Consider the following 23,591-nt stretch of genomic DNA (forward strand, 5'->3'; position numbering starts at 1 on the left):
TTGCTCTCAGCCATCCCTGGCGACGCACCACCGCCACTCCTGCCATCTGGCGACACGCAGTAGATGAGACATCCATGGTGATTTCAATGAGCTCTGAAGACGCTCTTTCCCCTTCCAACAAAATGCCCTTAGCCTCCTTCTTTTTATCGTCCGGAAGATACTCCCACAGTGTAGAGATGCCTGACCACATCTGTCGGTCATATCTCCCTAGAATGGCTATGGCATTGGAGGTTCTAATGGAGGTGGCCACCAACGCAAAGAACCTCTTACCAATATTGTCAAGGCGGCGCCCTTGTCTGGTGGAGCTGTACATGGAGACACCAGATTCTTGTCTCTCCTTTGCGCTGCCTGCATCATGACTGAATCCGGTCTCGGATGACCAATGAGGCATGTGAGTGAGATTTCAGGATCCTTTTACTTTTTATCCAGGTTTAGAATCACTGCTGGAACGGAAGCAGGCGTTTTCATTAGTTTGAGTCCTCCTTGCCATAAGAAATGGCTGTAATGCAGCCTGCGTGGAGAACAGGGAAAGTGTGCATGGCTGTTTGGTCGGTCCCAGAGTGCCGGCCAAACAGTCATGTGCACTTAGGATTGGGCAAACCACTCCTCCCCTGCCCTGCTCCAAGAGACGAGCAGCCAGCCCGCCCACAAGGCAGTACGGAAACAAAGTGATAACTCAAAGTTATTATCATTTTATATTGCCATTATTTGCACTGCTTAAAAGCAGTGAGGCGACGCTCCTCCGTCACAGTGGAAGAGCCGCCACTGTAGACATGCCATTCATCATGGACATCTGTGTTAGTGTGAATTTCTCCTTCCTTTATCTGTTGTTGGCCTGCATCCTGGATGTTCTTCGGGATGATTATTGGAGGAGGGAGAACCTATTCCCTGGTTTATTTCGGAGTACTTTGGCCAGGGAGAACGTTAGGAGCCTCTTGCGGAGGTAAAGGCCTATGAGGAGCATTTGCATCTGGGAAACGTCTATAATAATCATCAATGATATGACGTTGGTCAGATACTAGGGAAACTGGAACGTTTACTGATGATTCCCTAAAGCGATGATGTTCCTCCTCCCTATCATCATTAGAGTAACGTTCCTGGAAAGGAATCAGGCCGCTGCATAGAAGAAGGATCTCTATCCGCAAAGGAATATTCCTCTGCAAGGTCAGAAGATAGATCATTGTCCTCAATGTCCTCATCATCAGAATATTGGCACTTGAACCTTAACTGTGATGGAATGTATGCAGGGCCAAACAAACCTTCATCCTCTGACTCTTGGAAGTCCAAAAGGCGAGCAGGGAGCAAAGGGGAAATCTTAGAGAAATCCTGTAATTGCTTGGGCTGAAGGAGGCTGTTTTTTCGGATCGTCGATGTGCTTGACAACGGAGCCGTCGCCGATGTAATCGTCTACAGCACTATCTACGCTGTGTGGACAGTCTTCGTCTACAGAGCTGTCGTCACCGGAGTCATCGACGGACCAGTGGTCGACGGTGAAATTCTGGTCGACGGTAAGGGTCTAGTCTCCGATGACCATGTAGTCACCGTTTGAAGTGATACCGCCGACGTTGCTGCCGTTGACGTCTTGACCGTCATAGTTGTAGTTGTTGCCGACGAGGCCATCGACGGTGCAGAAAACTCAGATTTTCTTGAGGAGGCTGGAATCTTCCACGATAAAGCTGTCAACGGGAGAGATGACTGGTCTCTGACTGGAGTCAGAGAAACAGAAGCTGAAGAACATTTTGAAGCCTCTTCCTGAGGTTTTTTGTGGTGTTTCACCTCAGATTTCTCCTGGGACTTGGATCTTTTAGAGTCCCCATGATGGGAAGAGGGGCAGTCTTCCTTTCTCTTTTGTGATGAAGAATTAACTTTTTCCTCAGGTTCAGACTTCAAGACTGAGGCAGTATTCTTCTGCTGGAGCTAGAGGAGAAGCCTACCCTCCCTGTCCTTTAGGGCCTTGGCTGGAAAGGTCGACAATATTTGCTTTCTCTGGGTTTGTGGTCAGGGTAGAGGCAATATAGGCACTGTTTGTGGGGACCTTTAGAGAACAGCCTAGACTTCCCACAGGTCTTACAGGGCAAAAAAAGCCCTTTTTTAGGCTCTGGCATCTTCATAAGAAGCAGAGTCAAAAATATATAGTCCAGAAATACCTTGAAAGTAGCAGAAGCTAGAACTGGAGAGCAAAAGTTGAAGACAGAATACTGTAACTGAGCAGAGCTCAGAGAGATTCCCTATTAAACGGCGTGCGGAAAAAAAATCTGAGGTATGGTGGCTCTGTAGGGGAATGGGTCTCTGAGATCTCTGCTGTGATTGTCTGAACTTTGGATGTTATAAAATAAGGTTGAAGGGTTACTAAAGTGGGGTTTTTGTTTTATGGAGGTCAATGGTTATATTTTGATACTGCTATTTCTACTGTTACAGTGGGACTCCCATAATGACGACGGGGAAGATTCAAGCATGGTGATCTATAAAAGATACAATAGTGGAGAAGCAGGCATGATGTTGTTGATATGCTGTTCTGTTTTCTTTCACTGACGAAGAGGTTGATGGCATTGTAATTGTTTTGGAAGTGTGAGAGAGGTAGGTTAAGCTAGGGGTTAATGAAATGCTTGATTTTCTTGAAGTGCATTCTGCTTCTGTTGGCAGCTTTGTTGATGGTGCTGTTATAGTACTTTGCTTTGACTTATGTGATGAGTTGTCTACATGTTGCAATGAGGGACTTCAGTAGTATGAGGTCATCGGGGTGTTCTTTTCTTCCATTTTCTTTCCTGTTTGGGGACAGAGCATTTGTTGTCACGCACTGGGCACTTCATTGTTGGATACATGAAGTGAAAACACACTGAGATGGCAACCTTGAAATTCTGACTGACTCCCTTCCTTACACCCGCCTCCTAAAGGGATCACGACCTGGAAGATTGACCCACCAATACCATGCCTCGTAAGTGAAATAAAGCTGTTAGAGGCTCCCCCTGAGGCATCCCAACTGCCTGCTTCTGCTCCCTCACTGCCATTGCTTTCACTGATGTTCCATAGGCAGTGCAGGCTACACTCACTTGGTTGGAGGAGGCGGCACTCCTACAACCCCAGTGCTGCTCTCCCTGCTATCCTACATTGTGCCATCCAAGGCCTTCAATTGCCATCAATTCTGCTGCTCTGTTAGGGTCTCTCACACCACCAGAACAAAAGCAAGCACAAATGGCCTCTGTCTTCTTACTGCCCCCTTGTCGGGGCCTCCGCATTGACTCACACCACATTTTTGCTTTCCTGTTAACTCCACTGACCTTCGCTGCATTTGGTGATGAAAACAGGCATGAGTTGGTGCTGCTAAACACTTTAAAGCACCAAAAAGTAGTAGGGAATCTGTCGTTGCCGTCCTACTCCATTCTCATACATCTTATGCTCAGTTTCTCTTATTTTTTGAGAAGCTAGTCTCTTTTTTCCATGGCTTCTTTCTCCAATAAGAAGTTGACTTGATGCATTCTGGCCTTAGATTGCAGTGCCTCCTTTAGAGGAATCTCTGGTGGAGGGGATTTGAACATGTATTAACAGTCATTTTGCACAATATTCAAGTTGTCCTTGGTGATATTTTGTCACTTTAGAAAATATTTGGCAAATGTTTTCCACCTCCAAAGAAACTCACAGAGCAGATGGAAGGGAGGAGTCACTGGTTTCCTCTACCCAGGGATTTCCCTGCAAGAGGCAGTTGACCTTCTGTTAGTCTACCTGGGTGTCACTGTTGACATGGCTCCCCTTTCCTGTTGCGGAGCCTACAACTGGTGTCACTGAAGGGTTTGAATTCCCTGCTGGTGGAGACACCTTTCCTGTGATCTGTACAGTTGGAAAAAGCAGATGAGAGGAGTCATTGCTTTCTTTCAGCTAGAGGATGCACTGCAGTATGTGGTTGACCTTTTCTTACTTTGGGTGCCTCTAGATATAGCTTTCTTTGCTGGTGCTGCAATTTGGACACTGAGGGCTTTGACTCTTCTGCAGGAAGTGATGTCTTGCTGTGATCTTTTTTGGCAGAAGAGGGAAAAGGGAGAGTTACTGCTTTCCTCCACCCAGAGGACTTTCCTGCACCAGATGGTTGACCTTCTCTTTCTCAATTTAGGTGTGTCTGTTGACAGGGCTATCCTTGTTGCTACTGGGGCTAAAAGTGGGTCCACTAGAAAGAGTTGAAACCTCCACTGGCAGTGGTGCTTTTCCTGTGACATAATACTCCTTTTTCTTGTCTAAGCTTCTGCTTCCACCGTAATAAGCTGACCCTTTTTATCAGCATAAAAGGGGAGATTAAGGAAATGTTGTTGAATTGCTGGTTTTAATATTGTTAGACCGAGCCAGTAAGATCCTCTACTAGTAAGACAGTAGCAGTGACCAAATCTGTAGTGTATGCTGATGCACTTCTAAGATGATTAGAGGCCACAATGCCTTTATTTAAAATCTGCTGAAGTCTGATAGTGTCCCTCTTCCACCTTCCACAAAAGGAATGACCGGTGGCATGAGTGTAAAGGTTCAGAGGGTGACCTCATGAGCCTTGTGAAGACTACAATAAGTTTCCACATGGGAGCAGCAGGTATTCGAGGAGATATGACCCTCATAATACCTTACATTAAAGGCTTGACTACTGAGATCCTGAAGAGGGATGAATATTCCCCGCTTTGCATGTATGCTGCTAAGGCAATGAGGTGTAGGCGTATTGATTAGTAGACAAGGCCTTACTTCTGAAGTTATAAAAGATAGGAGACAATGTCCTGGACATTAGCCGTTAGGGGATCTAGGTTTTAAGAAATGAAGCAATGGGCAAACCTTTTCCACTTTGCTGTGTAACTGGCCTAACCTGGGGAAAGTTTAAATAGTCAAACTCTAGGACCTTAAGCGCCACATCGCTGGTTGTGCTGTCTGGGGTCCAGGTGTCTGATGTGGTCGTGTCTCTGGCCTGATCTGCAGCTTTTCATGGGGGCTGATGGACAGTTCAAGGACCATGGAGTACCAGGGCTGCCAGGCCTAAGTGAATGAGCAACAGAGACACCTTTACAACGTACGGGAACAGTGGCAGGGGAGGAAAACTAAGGGCAAGAATCATTGATCAGTTCATCCATAGAGCTTCTCCCATGGACTGGTGGTGCAGGTATCTGGAGATAAACCTTGGCCATTTTAAATTTTCGGTGTGGCAAGAAAGTTGATTTGCGCAGTGCCCCAAAGCTGGAAATACCTGTGTTGGACTTGTGGGTGGAGTTTCCACTTGGGAATTTATTTATGCATCCTGCTAACAGGTTTGCAAAGTCATTATTCACCTAGATTTCTGCTAGGAGATGTACGCCGTGGAGGATTGCCCAATGCCAAATACCCTGCTGTAAAGCTGATGCGAGTGTGTGTTGTCCTTTTTTCTGCAAGTAACACATAGCCTTCATGTTGTCTGTTTTAATGAGGACTACTTTACATTGATTGGCCTCAAAGAAAGCTTTGAGGCCCAACCATTTGGCAAGTAGTTCTATATAATTGATGTGGCACCCCTTGGGTTGAGGGCCTACAGTCATGGCGTTGAGATACGCCAGACCCCAGTCTTGGGAGGCATCCGTAATAACTGTCCCCTGCAGACTCAAGTCTGAGAAAGGACTACTACCTTGCAGCAAGTGTTTGCTATTCCACCAATGCACAGTGGTGAGTGCTGGCTTTCACGAACACTAGATCTTTCCATTGACCCTCCACTTGTGACCATTGCCTCATGATGCACTCTTGTGCGGGCATATGTGAAGCCTGGCTTGGGGGACAATGCCATCATTCCTAGCAGCTGTAGAATGGTTCTGACCCTGAGTGGACAACTAGGATGTAAAACAAGCAGCAGCTGCTGGAATGCCAACTCTCTGTTAGCTGGTGTAGGATTTCCCTGTAACTTTGTTCAACACAGATCTCAGGAAGGGATGCATCTATTGAGGATGGAGGTGGGACTTGATGGCATGTACGGTGGTTCCCAGGTTGTGGCACTGGGACATTTATGCTTGAGTGTGCGCTAGACATTGCTGCCTGCTGTAGCTCTTGATCAGCCAGTCGCTGAGATAGGGGAAGATGCGAGTGACCTCATTTGAAGATGGGTGACCACCACAGCTAGACATTTCATGAACACCCTAGGAGCCATGGTGACCATGAAAGGAAGAACTTTAAATTAGCAGTGCTGTCCACTTACCACAAAGCAAAGGTAAAAGCAATGGTCAGGGTGGGAGGGTAGATGAAAGTATGCGTCCTTGAAGTTGAAAGCGGTCAAGTAATCACCTTGTCAGAGCAGAGAGATGGCATCCAAATATCCCGATAGGGTGTATTTGTATAGAGGCGTGAGGTCTAGGATGGGCCTGAGGGGGCTCTCTGTTTTGGGAAGGAGGAAGCAGCGAGAGTAGACACCTTTTCCCTGATGAAGTGGGGGGACTCTTCCTATTGCCTCTTTCTGGAGGAGCGCTTGTACCTCTTTCTTAAAGATGGTCCTTGCTGACAACGTGACTGCAGGGAGGAATGCTGGGAGTAGTTGTGAGAAGTTCTAGGCATCAGCGATGACAACCCCGCTAAAACCCACTGTTCTTATGTGGGTTCCTTTCAGCGCAAGATGAAATCTTGTATGCCCCCTCTCCCAGACAGGTGACGTGTATTGGGGGGAGGTGGGGGTGTCAATGCTTAGAGGTAGAAGCTCCTTTACTGGAGCCAACTCTGCATTTACCCCTGTTGTTTCTCTTATATATACACCATGAGAGTAACCCCTGCGGGCCTACTGGTGGAAAATGTGCTTGTTGTCTTTGGTATTACTGCAGCTGGTCTGGTGAGGTAGCCTTGGCTCCTCCCTTAACTGTTGCTCACATAATGTGCCTGTTGGAGTTTGCAGGGTACACATACACTGGCAATCTCTGTGCCCTTTATTTGCTTCTTTCATCTCATCAACCTGGGAGCCAAAGAGATGCACCTGTGCAATATAGGTTGAGGAGATGCTGAGGACTTAGGGTTGAACACACAGGTGTGAAGCCATGTTTGTTGTCTATGGAGGATGATAGTGTTAATTCCCCTTGAGGCTGTGTCCCAGCATTGAGCGTGCAACAAATGATGGCATTCTTAATTATCTTGCCCTCAGACCCTATCTCCTCACCCTTTCTGTACTCATCTGGAAGGTGTTTGACAAGTTCCTGCATCTCCTCCCACTGTGACATGTCGTACCTGGAAAGAAGCCATTCGAAACTTGCTATGTGCAAGTGTGCAGTCATCCCTAACCTCTTGCCTGCAGTATAAATTATTTTGCTCTCCTCCTAATGCAGGAGGAAGTCACCTGTGGATTAGGCAGAGGGTCTCTTGCAGGTCGGGGTGAACTACCAAGAAGTCAGGGGGAACCTGACCCCTCTTATAGGGTCACTGGGTGAAGGCTGTATTTTTGTCTCTACTCTAGGTGTCACCATCCTAGCCTTTATCGGCTTCTTATAATTTTCAGGGTCAGATTTAGGCATGCTGTTAAGGATGGGTAAAAACTAGACTGGTATTTGATCTTGGAAAGAGCCTCTACTTGGAAGTCTTCTTCTTCCTGAACAACGTGCATGTCCTCTTAGTGGTGCACAACATCCTCATGGTAGTATTTGGAATCACTCGGCTGGGATGCCCTAACCAGATATTGGTCCAAGTCAGGCTCACACAGGCGTTTGACACAGTAGTTCTCACAGGGGTCATCAGTTGATCCTGTGTTTTACAGCTGTTCACATGGGACAACTGGGTCATATGGATTTCGCGAATCAGAAAAAGTGTATGGGACTCCATCAGGTGGCTCTGGTTGGTTGAGAGAGAATGGTGTGCGTGAGAGTGGTAGCAGAGGTGGTGGAGTTGGTGGCTGAAGTGAGGAAGGTGGAGGAGGAGGATGTGGTGGAACATATGGGAGAGGGCTTGTGTCCCTCTCACTGTGTTTCTTTGGCGCCGACACCAATGTGACCTCCGAAGAGGGTTCTTTTTCAAAGGCAAGCCTTCTCTTGTGAATGAGTGCCTCTGAGGGTTTCGGCGGACATTGTTTTGTTGATATCTTCCTGGTGATGAGGTGGATAAAGAGACGCTTTTGCCAAGCATCACTCATACTCCTGGGGTATCTCTAGTGTCTAACTCTTTTGATCCAGCAGTTGAGGAACCATTTAGTGTTCATGGGCTCATTGGGAAAAGACTTATAAAAAACTGTAGCGACTCAACTCCTTAACCATACCTCTAACAGCAACCTCTTAAACACATACCAATCTGAGTCAGCACAGAAATTGTCATTCTTCAAATCGCTGATAATGCCATAAGGAAGATCGATGAAGGAAAGGCCTGTCTGTTAGTGCTGCTCAACTTATCTTCAGTATTCAACACATCAAATCATGGAACCCTCCTAAAATACTCTCATCAAGTATAGGAACTAAGGACACAATACTAAAATCGTTCAAATGCCTCATCACTTCCAGATCACCTTATGAGAAAATGGGTCAATCCAGATCGCACTCTCTTTCACTTTCTAACGTGGTACCCCAAGGATCTATCTTGTCAGCATTTCGATTTAACCTCTACATGAATGGCGCAAAAAATATGATCAACTAACCTGCATCCTGAAAGACCGCCACTGGTTGTCACTAGATGCTAGAATTCCCTTTAAAGTTGCATGTAACACCCATAAAGTCACACACCTACGTCTGCCCACCTACCTGTATTACAAACACAAGACTTCCATAGGGAAGAATAGTAACAGGACCAAGCTTGTAGGATCCTGGAAATTTCAAAGGTTAAAGTATCTAAGACCCTGAAACAGCCCTTTTCATGCTTGGCCACTAGACTCTGGAAAAACCTGCCTGCAGACCTGATGACCAACAAAACCTTCTCTACTTCAGAAGGAACCTTGGAATACACCTATTCTGAATATATCTATCAATCCTTTCTCCCAGACAGTTTCTGCTCTTTTCTCTTCCCATGTTTACCATGTGACCTCCCTTCCCAGTTAACTTACACCTTTGTTAATTTTTCTTTTCTCTGGTTTTCTGTAAAGCACTCTGCTACCCATGTGGCTAGGTCCGTGATATATAAAAACTGTTTTTTAAATCATACTATCTGTCATACAACTGTTTCTGCCATGAGTGAAATTTAATACAGAAATGATTTGTACAAATTTGTACTGATGACAAAGTAGCTTCAGCAAAAAAATGTCAATGCCTGATACATTTCTTATGTACGCAAATTTTGTAGAATGTGACTTTGGTCTTGTCTGTAATGTTTTTCGAGCCAATGAGTAGGGTATATGTGCAACTCACACAGCAACTGTACCCTTATCTATAGACTTATTCATTACACATGAGTCGTGGCAAATAAATTATTGTGTCTGTCTGATTTACCTTAAGTTTTCAAGTTATTATATTATTGCCTATCAGCTGAGGGCTGTGTCTGCCACCAAAGTCAGGATCTTACCTTCTGGGGTATGAGTCGTGTTTCCCCTTCTTCGTCAGGGTCTGTAGTTCAGGACAGCTCATTGCTAAGCTCCGGGGATGGGAGAGGCAGGACGCACAAAGTAATGTGTGGGTGTGCCCATGTGGTTTGGTGAAATTCATCTATGCATTTAGGGTTTGATACCCTGTGGCTGCAGTTGACACTGCTGTAGCGGTGCATTTTCTTATATCTAGAGAATATGCGGCAAAGTATATCTCAGGAACTGCTGCTGCCATGCAGTTTATGGCTCCCACATGCTACATTTTGAAGGAGGGACCAACAGTTAAGGATCACAAACAATAACAGCAGCTTCTCTTTCTATGTTTAAATACCTCAACATTTACACTACCAAGAAGTAAATAGGGCAATAGCTAATCTTCATATTGCCCTGGTAATACAGCCAATGTCCCTGGCAGCCTTCATAATCGCATTCTGGCTCCACTAATTCATAATCCTGGCGATGATTGTTCAAGGGGGGGCTTGGAACTGATCTAACACTCATGGACCAATCATCCCTCATCAAAAAGTATTGTGAAAGCATCTCCCTTCAGTTGGATTCTCCAGATGTAATGCTATTGTACAGCATTCCACTGCCTTCTTACTAGCTTCGTGCCTTAGAAATGCCAGATACATATACTTATTACTTCATATTTCTGCAATTAAAATCTTCAGAAAATGCCAGTACCAATATGTTAATGGGGTTTAAGTGTCTCTCTGAAGCTTCCCTCCTCCCAAACTCTATTTGTCTCTGCGTCTAGTCTAATGTGGGCCTGCCCTTCTGCTGCCTGGAAGGCCATGTTGTCTGTTGCAGGGATCTGCTGCCTCGTGGTGGCTGAGTTTAAATGCTTGTAAAGTAAAGTATTTTCATTTGATTCTTGTTAGCTTTATCGATTTCTTGTGCAGAAGGACAACTTAAAGTTATTCCTGTTGTTTATAAATCTGTTAAGACTCCAACATACGCTCATATGTTTTAGAGGGAAAGGGTTGGAACTCAGTTTAAACTGAAGTAGGCCATCAGGTAATCCCCAAACTTCTTATGTCTAGAATGGATGCATGAAAATCACATTCCATTGAACAAGCGACTTACCTTCAGTAACACATTATCTGTTAGAGACAAGATCTAGCTGAAAATTCCTTACCTTTGAATTTAACCAGGCATCAGACTGGATCCGGAAGATTTTTCTTTGAGCAATACCCCAGTGTGTCGGTTGGTGGTGTCAGTCAGCTTCGCATGGCTTTGTCGGTGCCGTTAGTAACCTATAGAGGTGCCATAAGTCACCTATATAGGCGCCACCTCAGAGTACTGACGTCAGTTACTTTTCACAACTTTCCACGCCATTAGCATGGAGCCAGAAACTGCACTGACAAAGGTGTGTTCAAATCAGGGCCTGGAAAGTGATCAGTCATAACCCTAGAATTTGGCAACAGAACAGGGATGATGGGTGGCCCAGTAAGGAATCTGCGGCTAGATCTAGTCTTTACCAGATAATGCGTTACCAAAGGTAGTTAACTTGTTCATCTGATAGAGACATCTAGCCGCAGATTCCTTACCTTTGAATAGATACCCAAGCGATACCATCCCGGTGGTGGGCTGCGGACAATTTCTCAACTAAAAGTCCTGCAGGACCCAACGGGCGAAGTGACCATTCCTGCTGACCAGACTGTCCAGGCAGTAGTGTTTGGTAAACAAGTGCAGGGACGCCCATGTTGCTGTTCGGCAGATGTCCAGGACTGGACTCCATGTGCTAACGTAGTAGCAGCTTTAGCCCTGATAGAATGAGCCTTTAAGCCCCCAGGGGGCTGCTTCATATATAGAGAATGCCCCGGCGCAAAATGGTTAGTTTCTGTACCGCCAGACCCTTCATCACTCCAATATATCCCACAAAAAGTTGGTCATCCACCTGGAACTCTCTTGTGGGGTCAAGGTAGAACAACAATGCTCTTTTTGGGTCTAGATGGTTGAGTCGCTACTCTTCTTTCGAGGGATATGGAGGAGCTTAGAAAGGGGGCATGGTGACAGATTGGCCCGTATGGAATGGTGTTACCACTTTCGGCAGGAAAGAGGCCCTAGTGCGAAGCACCAACTTGTCCGGAAATATAGACAGGAATGGAGGCTTGGATGATAAAGCCTGCAGCTCACTCACCCTCCGAGCAGGAGTGATTGCTACTAGAAAGGCTGTCTTGATGGTGAGCAGCTGGAGGGGACAATTATTAAAGATGCTTGAAGGGAGCACACATCAGATATGTGGGAAGCAAATTAAGGTCTTACTGAGGCATAATGAAAGGGAATGGTGGGAACATATGTACGAGACCTTTAAGAAACCTATTCACAAGAGGGAACTTAAATAAAGAGGGTGTGTAAGGAAGCAGCAAAAAAACAGACAGAGCAGAAAGGTAACCCATGAGAGTACTCAGAGCAGAGCCCTGCTGGGCAAAGATGAGGATAAAAAGAAGGATATCAGAAAGAGAAGCAGAAAGGTGGGGGGTCAATACACTTTTCTGTACAATTTAATACAAATCTGTTCTACTGGCAGGCGTACACCGTCTTGGTGGAGGGACGCCTGCATGCCAAAATAACATTACAAACTTCGGGAGGAAGGTCGAAAGCTATCAACTGTCACCGCCCATTCTCAAGAAGGCGGAGAGTAGACAGGTTCAGGTGGAGGACCTTCCCCTGCTGCTGCGACAGAAGATCCTCCCGCAGAGGCAGCCTGATCGGAGGATCGATGCTCACTTTCAGGAGCTATGGATACCAGACTCTCTGTGCCCAGTCTAAAGCCACAAGGATGACTTGGGCCTGGTTGTTCTTGATCTTCTAGGGAACTCTGGGCAGGAGTGGTATGGGCGGAAATGCATACAGTAGGCCTGAGCTCCACTTGAGATGACAAGCGAGATCTGCCTTGGAAACTCCAGCATGCAAAAACTGCCGACAACGTGCATTCTCGTGGAGGCCAACAGATCTGACCAAGACACTCCCCACTGCTGAAAGAGATCTTGCGCCACCTCCAGACGGAAATGCCATTTGTGTGTGTTTTTCACCCTGGCGTTCAGGGAACCTGCCAGGTGTTGAATCACCAGGGATATGCCCTGCTGTCCCAGCCTTTTCCAGTGATGCAGGGCCTCTTGGCCAACGATCCACAACCCCACCCCGCCTTGTTTGTTGCAGTACCAGATGGGTGTGATTTTGTCCATGAACACTTGGACCAGTCTTTCTTTGATGGAGGGTAGGAAGGTTTTTAATGCAAGTCAGATGCTCAGAGCTCCAGCATGTTGATGTGGAGTCCGGATTTCTCCAAAGACCAGAGTAATAAGATCTCCACCTCTCCCAGATGGGCTCCCCTTCCCAGAAGTGATGCATCTGTCACTGCTGTGTGGTCTAGTTGGGGAAGGAAAAGAGTTCTGCTTTTGACCCAATTGCAGATCTGGACCATTTTGGAGATACTCCCCTGATGCTGCACCCACTGGAACTTCAGGTCCCACAGCAGAGCCCACCAATGCCATCTGGCATGTTATACTAGTAGGATGCAGGAGGCCACGAGGCCCAGCTGCCTCAGAGTCATTCTCACCTAAATCCAGGATAGAGGCTGAAACATTAGTATCATAACCTGAATATCCTGGACTCGTATCGTATAAAAACTTTATTTCGGTCAAACAGACCTTAAAAGTACCAACATAGACAAACATGAATTATTAAAATTTACATATTCCCAATTCATTACATTCTTAAAAATAACTTGTTGGAACATAAACACAATTTACATGTGGATTAAAATAAATAAATAGAGAACTATAGTCATGCACGATCGTTTAAGTAAAAGAGTAAAACTTTGTAAAATAATGAATTGTTGGATCTCAAGCCTTCCGCTATTGTAGGTAATGCATTGTATATTTAGGGTAGCCCAAACTGATGTTCAAGGATGAGGATAAAAAAACAAATCGAAATAATGCATTTTGTTGAGGCAGTTACTATCAGTCTTAGCTTCCCTGTACACCTTTTCAACACACCTTTAAGGTGCTATCGTGCATATGCAAGGGATAATACTGGTTACATATGAGACTGTGGATCAATGTGCTCCTGGCCTTCAACTTTCTTTTTTAACATAGATACATTGTAAGCGTTATGATTGTACGAGAGGTTGTTCATTGTCCATGGTTAGGGGACAAAATGCATTGTTTTAATTGTACCTTCCTTCTAATTCCCCACATGCAACTTAAAAACGTAGCAGTCGCGCAAACAAACAGAGATCTTGCATCAGTTTTTAAAATGCACAGGGCCACACTGTGGTCCCTAGTGCCCAATTGTTTGCATATAGGAACAAGCCACCTCCTCCTTGGGACTGAATATGCTGGGCAGCCAAACATGGCATGGCCTATAGTTTCTCTAGGGGCAGAACAGCATGGATAGCCCCTACTGGCAGAGGCGTTACGCGACCAATAACTTGTGAATGTATTCAGTGGAATTGTACCACGTCGAAATTGGATATAAAGCTATCAGCCAGGATCTGTATCAAATCAAGCAAACTCTCCAGCGATCGCTCGTTTAAAATCTAGGAACTCCTCTGTTAATCTTCCTAGGTTACTGTTTCTGATCTCATTTCCAAATTTCCAATCCTGGGCTCACTGCTCAGGAAAATAAGCCCAAAACTGCACTGTGTCCAGAACAGCTTCGATAAAAGGGAGCGTCTGAGAGGGAGTCAGGTGAGACTTCGGCCTGTTAATAGTGAAACCCAGTGAACGCAGGAGGACCGCCGTAGTCTGGAGGTGGGAGACGACAACCTGGGCCGAGCCCGCCTTCAGCAGCCAATCTTTGAGATAGGGGAAGACTGGCACCCCTGAAATGCTCAGATGAGCTGCAACCACCTCCATCACCTTGGTGAACATCCATGGGGCACTGGTAAGACCGAAGAGGAGTAAGATGTACTGAAAATGTTAGTGGTCGACCGTAAATTGCAGGTAACACTGATGGGAAGGCAGGACGGCAATATAAAAATAGGCGTCCTGCAAGTTCAATGCTACCATCCAGTCTCCTGGGTCCAGTGCAGACAATACCTGAACCAAAGTGAGCATCTTGAACTTCTCTTTTTGAGGAAGAGGTTGAGGGTTCTCAGATTCAAGATAGGGTGAAGTCCCTTGTTCTTTTTGGGAATCAGAAAGTAGCAGGAATAGCAACCACTGCCTCCTTCTGACACTGAACCCTCTCTATGGCTCCTTTGGCCAAGAGAGCCGTGACTTCCTCACGGAGCAAGGACAAATTATCCTCCATCAGCCGATCGTAAGAAGGAGGAAAAGGGGGAGGAGAGGATTTGAAGGGAAGAAAGTAGCTCCTTCGAGTAATCTGTAAAACCCGCCTATCCGATGTTATGGATTGCAGTGGTGGAGATGATGACTTATTCTGCCACCAAGCCGACACCCATGATTAGGAGGGCTTAGAGGCTGCTGGGGAGTGGTGGTTGTGGAAGACCGCTGGCCACCCGACATGCGGGGTCTGTATGAACCGCAACCTCGCCCCCGCACAGCCTGAGAAGGTGGTGAGGGGCGGTGGCTTTATTAGGCTTTGCACAGTTGAAAACCCTTTCCATAGCCACAAAAGGGTTGATAGACAGACTGGGGTTGACAGGGGGTAACTGAGAGGCCCAAAGACTTGGCCGTAGCCCGTGAGTCCTTAAAGCGCTCCAGTGCAGAGTCTGCCTTGTCTTCAAAGAGACAGTTGCCATCAAAGGGCATGTTCATGAGGAAAGCCTGGACATCCCCTGAAAGCCAGATGTTCTCAGCAAGGTGTTGTGTTGAAGTGCCACAGTCATCGAAACCACTCTGTCCAGTGAGTCAGTCATATCCAAACCATACCCGATGGTAAACTTTGCTGCTTCTCTCCCATCTTTCACTGCTTGGGAGAGTTTGGTTTGGGTCTCCTCCGGGACCTGTGGCAGCACTTGCGCAACCATGTCCCACAGAGTGGGGGAGTAGTAACCCAATAATCATGCGGTGTTTACCAACCGCAACTCAAGGCTGGTGGAAAAAAACTTCTTCTTCCTCAAACTGTCCAGCCTCTTGGATTCTCTGTCCGGAGGTGCGGCAGGAAACTCACCATGGGACTTAAAGACTTGAACTACCAAGCTCCTGAGGGTTGGGTGTTGAGTAAGGAAAATCGAGTTCTCAGGTGGGGGCGGTGGCAGCAGACAATTGTCCTGTTTACAGGAGTCCCTGTACTGGGCTTGGACCAGGTTCCCAGTATGACATTGGTCAGTGCTTCGTTAAAAGGGAGCAAGGATTCTGAAGAGGAAGCTCCTGGCTGCCTCACTTCCATCAAGATGTTCGTTTTGACTGCCATAGATGGAAACTTGAGATCCAGGACTTCAGTTGCCCTCTTCACCACCAGGGAATAAGATGCTCCCTCCTCCGTAGCCACGGTAGGGGGAGCAAACGTACCAGTGTCAGGGGATGTATCTAGACCACTGGCATCCCGAGTTCCTAACAAATGTCCTTACCTGGCCTTCTAACTGGTATTCTAAAAAGGTCCAGTGACCCCTTCCATTTATCCCTGAAGCCTAGCACTTCAGAATGGGGCTCAGGCACTGACCTAGAACCCATGGGTCCTGTCGACGCAACATAATTCCGGATTTGTAAATGTATATGAGGCTGGTGCCGCCCATGGGCACCGGCAGCGTTTGGAGCATCGGCATCGGGTCGGCTTCAGGGAAGGTCGTTGTGGAACGACCGGCACCGGTCTGGATCAGTTATTGGATCCATGGGGGCCCGTCTGGGCTGAGTCTGGAGCAGTCGGTGTAGAACCTGTTAAGGCAACCTCAGACCCTGCGGGCCCGAAGGCATGCCGGAGGGGTCAGTCTACTCAAGTTCACGTGCATGGCTTCGTAAAATTATTTAATTTGAGCGGAGGTCGAGGAACCATGCCTCGAATGATGATGGTCCTTTGTCACATCAGCCGACAGATGAGAAGAAATCGAAGCATGCCTCAACTTCTTTTACTATTTATGTTTCTTCCCTGAGTGTCCTGATGACTTGGAGTGTGAGGAAGAAGACTTGGGGCTCCTGGAGTGGTTCCATGCCCTTCTTTTCAATTTGGGACCGAGACTGAGACCTTCTAAGAGTCACGAGATGTGGCATCTCCTGCTGGACCACTAGCAGCTTCGGGAACCGTTACCTCAAAGCCTTCAGTGCCATGGCCCGGCAGTCCAAGCACGACTTGGAGTCGTGGTCGCACTTGAGACACCACAGACACACTAGATGTGGGTCTGTAACCAACCTGGCGCGATGAGAGGCGCCACATGGTTTGAAACCTGTTGTCCTCAAAAACATGACCTCGACACACCAGGAGGAAAATGTCCTTAAAAAAAGCATTCGGGGCGTGGCCAAGCCGAGGATCAAGATGGCTGCTTGATCTGTCGGCTCCGCCGACCAAGCCATTAATCCATCAGTTATCCGCCTAAATTCTGTTCAAATTGGGGCTTACCTTGCTGCTACGGTAATCGGAATGGTAGCGGAGTCGATTGCTACCTCCTGTGACCGGAAAGGAGGTGTGGGACATCCGTGGCGAGACCTGCTCCATCGGAGCTGAGAAGCGGCCGCGCGGTCTGGCAGCTGAGACTGCTCTGGGCCGTGTGCGACCTTCGCTGAAATTGCCTCCTGCCCCTGAATTGCAGTACATTTGCGGGCTGCACCCTGGCTGACTTCGATGGCGGACCTTAGACGGCTGCTGTCGCCATCTACAGACTGCGGCTCGCTGGGGGCGTGTCATCGGTCTCCCGGCGCGAGGACGAGCTGTGAGCCGCGTGGGTGTTGGTGTGCCCGGCAGCTCCAGAATCCGGCACCAGCGCCTACACCGGCATCCATTGCTCCACGCCGCATAGAAGGGGAGATCGAGGTGCGGGGGCGGCCCTGCGCAGGCAGAAGACAGTGTTTGTGATCGGGCTGACCGCTGGGCATTCAGGGGGGCGTCTTGAGACTCCGAGCACCAGGGAGGTGCGGAACAGATGTCATAGCGCTGCTATGCCGCCCCAGCGGCTCTGCAATACCACGCCTGTACAGAGTGCCCACTACGAAGGCTGGCAAGGTTTGAAATACCCATCAGTGCTTGGGACCCATAACATACAGGCCTGCTGAATGTGATGCTGCAAAAGCCCCCTGTGGCTGCCCAGTACCCTCAAATTGTGGCCTTGTGTTACTGGCCTCAGGGTTGTTTGCAGGAGGAGTATTGACCTTTGCTGCCTGGCTCCTGTGGTGCAGATCCTCTTTTCCCTGACCGTGAACTGTGATGTGCTGCTGAGGAGTATCTCCTGACCGGCCCTGATGCGCACGTGGCACTACTCATTCATTGGAGGATTCCACGCAAAGGTGACCTGTGACGCGCTTTGCCATGAGGTAGCCGTTGGTGAACTAATTGCATCTGTCACGTATGGTAACCGGTCCTGACCACCAGTACGTTCCATCGGAGGGATTTGCCGCTATCATGGCAGGAGGTCGTAGTTTGAAAGCAGCGCTCCAGGCCAAGCTGACAAAATACGCCTGGGACGGGGGACTAGGCGCGAGTCCCAAGGGAGGACAGGCGGCGTCCGACAAGTCTGAGTCCGGGAGGATACAAAAGGAACCAACACTGCAGGACATTCTGGAAGCCATCACTACCGTCCACACATCCTTGGAATCGCGCATTGACACGGTGTCCGCTGAGGTGTCCCTTATCAGAGAAGACATGCAATCAATGAATTCGGCCTCAAAGATGTTGAAATTAAGGCAACCTCCCTGGTGGACGACACATCGGAGTTGCGGAGGAAGGTGGACGCCCTGCAGACGCACGCTGCGAAGCTCGAAGCACAGTTGGATGACTACGAAGGTTGTTCCAGGCGTAATAACGTCTGCATAATTGGTGTTCCGGAATGACCGGAGGGGCCTTTGGCGGACCTCTTCGTGGAAGAGCTGATCACTACTCACCTCAAGCCGCTGGGACTCTCCAACTTCTTCTCGGTGGAGCGGGCGCAACGGGTGCCGGGCCGTCGGCCGAAGCCTGGGGCCCCCCCACAACCGCTCCTTACCCGGATCCCCAACTTCCGCGACAGAGATGCCATCCTGCAATGTGCCTGCTCCGCCCCGCCAGTGGAATTCCAAAACAGTTGCATCACCACCAAGGAGGAGACCTGGGACTGGCTCGAGGGATGGCGCACGGCGGGTCGCCGTAACAACCAAGGCCGAGGTGTGAGGATGGACGGCGACGCCCGAGCTTCGGGTGGTGGCTCACCGCCGCAGGACTTGAGTGGAGCGTCAGGCGGTGCCAAATGACTGGTCTGTATGTTTTTCCCTGGGGGAGCAGGAACGGTTCGGATGGCTGGTGGGTGGTGGGGATAGATTTTCAACTGCCATGAGTGTCAGACTCTGTTCCTCTGAGTTATTTTATCATGTATGACTTGGCCTGTCTGACTTTCCCAAATTTCGCTGTTCCCCACTTGGACAATTGGGCGTTGTAGAATGTATCCTGGGCCATAGCTGCTGTTTTTGGTATAAATGTATTAGGTATTTATTGTGATTGTTGATATTGCGATTATTTCTCAAAATTGTGGGCTCAGTTTGGCCGCACGAGTGCTGAATAATCGATCAGTATCCCTTTACTTGGGGGGAAGTGATCTGTGTTCGGGGGAGCGGAGGGCTGTGGGGAGGCTGCTGTCCCCGTCAATTGCGATAGACTTTTGTTGCCCGGGGTTTGAATGTCAGGCATGACTTTGTCGACTCTCTCTCCTTAACCTTCCCTGTTCTCCTGCTCATCCAGTGGGCAGTATGGGGACTATTTTGGGCCCTTGCCGAGGCTCTTAGCGTTGACATGGTAGGCCTCACGGTGCTCAACAGTGAGACAAATTACTCAGAGACGAGTGCTCGGTTCGGCTACACCAACCCGTACGTTTTTGGAAGGGTAGGCGATAGGCACTCTGGTAGTTTGGGGGGCGGGAGGTTTTGTTACCGCCGAGCAGTCTTGCAGGGAGCAAGACTTGGCTGCCGAGGTGCTTGTGGTGTTCTCATTGGCAACAGTATTCAAGATTGCAAGGACATCCTTCCCTTTCTCCCCCTTGCTCTGCTCCTCAGCGGGATGTCTTGTATCTACGACAACGGGTGATGGGTACCATGAATAGACAGAAACTCAACCTGTTATCCTGGAATGTGAATGGGCTGGGTGACAAAATCAAAAGAGGGGTGGTTCTCCAGTTCTTGAAGCGGCATTCACCTGATGTTGTCCTTTTGCAGGAGACCCATCTGTTGGGCAATGGTTGTAAGGCCCTGTCTCGGTGGGGATTCCAGATGGCTGCTCATTCTGCCTTTCGTTCTGGTTTCTCGTGGGGTGGGCATTTTAGTTCGCAAGTCCTTCCCCTTGACTGTTAATAAGGTCCACACGGACCCCCTGGGCAGGTTTGTGGCGGTGTCTGGGGTGTGGGAGGGGGCCGCCCTCAATCTGGTATCGGTTTATGTTTCGCCAGGCCTACACACACAGGCATTTATAGATCTTGGTGATCTCCTCCTGAATTTACCGGACGGGAGATTGTTGGTTGGGGGAGATTTTAACTCTATTGTTTCTGATTCCCTGGATCGCTGGCCCCAGAAAGACCTGCCGACGTCACGCAAACGCATACATAGCTTCCTGGGGGCTATGGGCCTGGAGGATGTCTGGAGGTATTTACATCCCAGCGAACTCCAGTACACGCATCTCTCGGGGCCCCATCGTAGCATGTTACGAATCGATTATGTACTCACACTCACAAACCAGATCCATATTGTCAAAGAGATTCAGCATTTCGCTAGGGGAATTTCGGATCACTCACCCGTGCTCTGCAGGGTGGAAGTGGGGGAACCCACGGTTGGCCACGTGGCACCGCTTAACCCCTGGTATCTCACTATTCCCTCAGTTAGAGACAAAGTATTGGGCGAAACCGAGCTCTATTATCAGATGAATCAGGGTTCCGTCAGGGGAAGTGTTGGGACAGATTGCTGGGCAACGCAAGAAAAAAGCCGCGGACTTGGCGCGCTTAGAGGGGGAGGTCCTGGTCTTGGAACGCGCAGTTCGAACACAGGACTCGGAAGAATCGAGTCACAGGCTCCGAACTAAGATGAAAGAATTTTCTGACCTGGCCACTGATGCGGCTAGGGCACAATACAGGGCGACTCTCAGCAGGATCTATGATGTAGGCGATAAGGCAGGCAAACTGCTGGCATGGTTGGATCGTAGAGAGGGGGCGAGGCGAGTGGTGGTGGAAATTGAAACCGACCAGCATTCTCGAGTTACCGCACCGCAAGACATTGTGGACGCGTTTGGGCAACACTAACGCTACCTATATACTTCCAGCATGATCTATTTGGAGGAGGATGCTTTATCTTTACTCTGCGATATACACATGCCGACCCTTACTGCGGAGGACAGCTCCGATCTGGAGCATGACCTAACTGTGACCCATGTGAAGAAGGCCCTCCATGACTTGCGGTGAGGGAAAGCATCGGGTCCCAATGGGATCCCCATAGAATTATTTAAGCTGACGGCGAATACCAATGCCCCTTATCTTACTGATAAGTACCGGGAAAGTAAAGAGATTGGAATCCTTCCTGAAGACCACAGACTAGCCACCATCATCGTCATCCACAAACCGGGCAAACCCGCAGATCAGTGTTCTTCGTATAGGCCTATTTTGTTGCTAAAATGCGAGGCAAAAATCCTTGCGAAAGTCCTCGCCACTCGTCTGTTGCAGGTTCTTCCCACCCTGATCCACCCAGATCAGTCCGGGTTTATGCCGGCAAGAAATACATCTCTTAATCTCCGCCGACTACATGGAGTACTTTGCAGGGCGGATACTATAAGAGAGGATGCCGTGGTGGTATCCCTTGATGCTGCATCGGCCTTCGATACCATAGAATGGCCCTACATGTTCGCGGTGCTCCGTAAATTAGGCTTTGCATCGGAATTTATTAATTGGGTGCGCCTTTTGTATCGCCAACCGATGGCGCAGGTGGTCGTCAATAATCACAAGTCCCCTGTTTCTTCCTTGGGAAGGGGCACCAGGCAGGGATGTCCCCTGTCACCGCTCCTCTTCGCTTTGGAGCGCCTGGCGGCGTGGATCCGTTGGCACCCAGCTATCAGGGGCCTGAGATGGACTCACGGCTGGGAGGACCGCATATCTTTGTACGCGGACGACATCCTGCTTTATCTTGCCTCCCCGGCGAGATCGCTCACCGTGGTGATGGACATATTTCACATCTTTAGTAGATTTGCAGGTTACAGGATCAACTGGTCCAAATCTGTGCTCTAAGTCCTCCATGGACAGAAGCCCCGACTTCCCCGGGATTGTCAATTGACGGAGGCCGTGGCGGGGTTCAAATATCTGGGAATCTGGGTGTCCAAAGACTTGTCTCAATTTTATGAGACTAACCTCTGGCCTCTGCTAATGCACCTTAAATCAGATGTCCAGCACTGGAAGTCGCTTCCCCTAACTCTCCTGGGACGTGCGGCACTATTTAATATGATGTCCCTTCCCCGACTTTTATTTGCGCTACAGAATACGCCAATTCTGGTAGCAGCGTCGTATTTCAAGGAAATAGAGTACTTGGTGTGGGACTTGCTTTGGGAGGGTAAGCCACCGCGCATTGCAACGCAGAAACTCACGCTGGGTTGGTTCGATGGTGGGATTGGGCTTCCTGATATGAAACGGTCTACTGGGCTTCACAGCTCGTTGCCATCAACCAAAGCCGGTATAGGCGACACGATGACCCGGCCTTCCGGATAGACCATTGGCTCCTCCCAGGTGGTGGTTTCGAGGGGGCGGTGTATAGTAAATCTCCGTTATCCGTCCTATCTGGTCCAACTAAACATGCTGTGCACGTGTGGAAAGACGCTACCAGGAGTCTGGGTTGGGAGGGTAAACTCACCAAGGCCACACCGCTCTGGCAATGTGACCAGTTGGGTCGATTGTCGCGGTCCCAGGGGTTTGACAAATGGGAAACATTTGGCATCTCTAGAATTGGGGACCTATGGAAATCTGGCGAGGTCATACCATTCTCCCAACTGCAGCAAGAATATGAAATGGCCAATTCCGAACAGTTTCGGTATCTCCAAATCAGACACGCTTTGCTCGCAGTTCTCCCAAAAGAGACTGTCCTCCCTGAGTCCTCTCCGCTGGAGGACAGGATTTTGGATGGGGATTTGCCAGAGAAGGCTATATCCCTTATATATAGAAAACTAATTAACAACATGTCGGATCCCTTGATCCGCCTCAGATGTAAATGGGACCACGATGTGGCTGGGCTGGATGACTAGGAGTGGCGGGCTGCAGTGGCGTCTCCGCGGGAGGTTGCCATTTCTTCTAGGTTACGATTGGTCCAACTCAAAATCCTTCACAGAACATATCTGTCTGGACCCTCTCTGGTCCATATGGGCTATGCCCAAGACGCTAATTGTGTCCGGCACTGTGGGCAAGAGGGCACCTTTATTCACACACTGTGGGAATGTGCTACAATAAAGAAATATTGGGAGAGGGTGGTATGTATGATGGAGGAGGCATTGGGACAGCAAATACCATGTAACATCAAATTGATTCTGTTGAACATCTGGGACTTCACAGACCTCAGTGCTAAGGAGAGCATTTGGGTGGCTCTGGGCTTCATGGTGGCCAAGCGTAATATTGCACGTCTATGGAGGGCCCCGAACACACCCACTATTGGCGATTGGACCAAGGACATGGACTGGTGTATGGTTACGGAGGTGCCTATATATGTCTCCAGAGGGTGCCCGACGAAGTGGTCACAAATATGGGGGTCATGGAACACTTTTCGTGGGGATATATGTGAACCACCTGGGAGCGGGGAGGAGGGTGCTGCTGTAATGGTATAATGTGTGATTTTTTACGACATTTGTAATGTACTGTGCCATGAGCAATTGCTGCTGTGTTAATGTGCTCTACAGACCCTTTGACCATTGTGGTGCTTCAATTGTTTACATGCCTTTTTCAATAAAAGGAATTATATAAAAAAAAAAAAATTAAAAAAGCATTCGATAAAACATTGGAAAATATCTCTGTCAAAAAGCCACAGAGGGGTAGCTCTTCCTCCAGATTAGCGCTAACTGGCACGGAAAGAAAAGAACTGACGTCAGAGCGCTGAGG

General features: G+C 48.5%; 1 protein-coding gene across 1 annotated transcript in view; it reads right to left on the minus strand.

The window, feature by feature from the left end:
* ING5 (inhibitor of growth family member 5) overlaps window positions 1–23,591 on the minus strand; it is a 543,000-nt gene that overhangs the window by 188,028 nt on the left and 331,381 nt on the right. The window lies entirely within an intron of this gene.

The sequence above is a fragment of the Triturus cristatus genome, chromosome 11 (assembly GCF_964204655.1).
Source record: "Triturus cristatus chromosome 11, aTriCri1.1, whole genome shotgun sequence".
In the NCBI taxonomy this organism is placed as follows: Eukaryota; Metazoa; Chordata; class Amphibia; order Caudata; family Salamandridae; genus Triturus; species Triturus cristatus.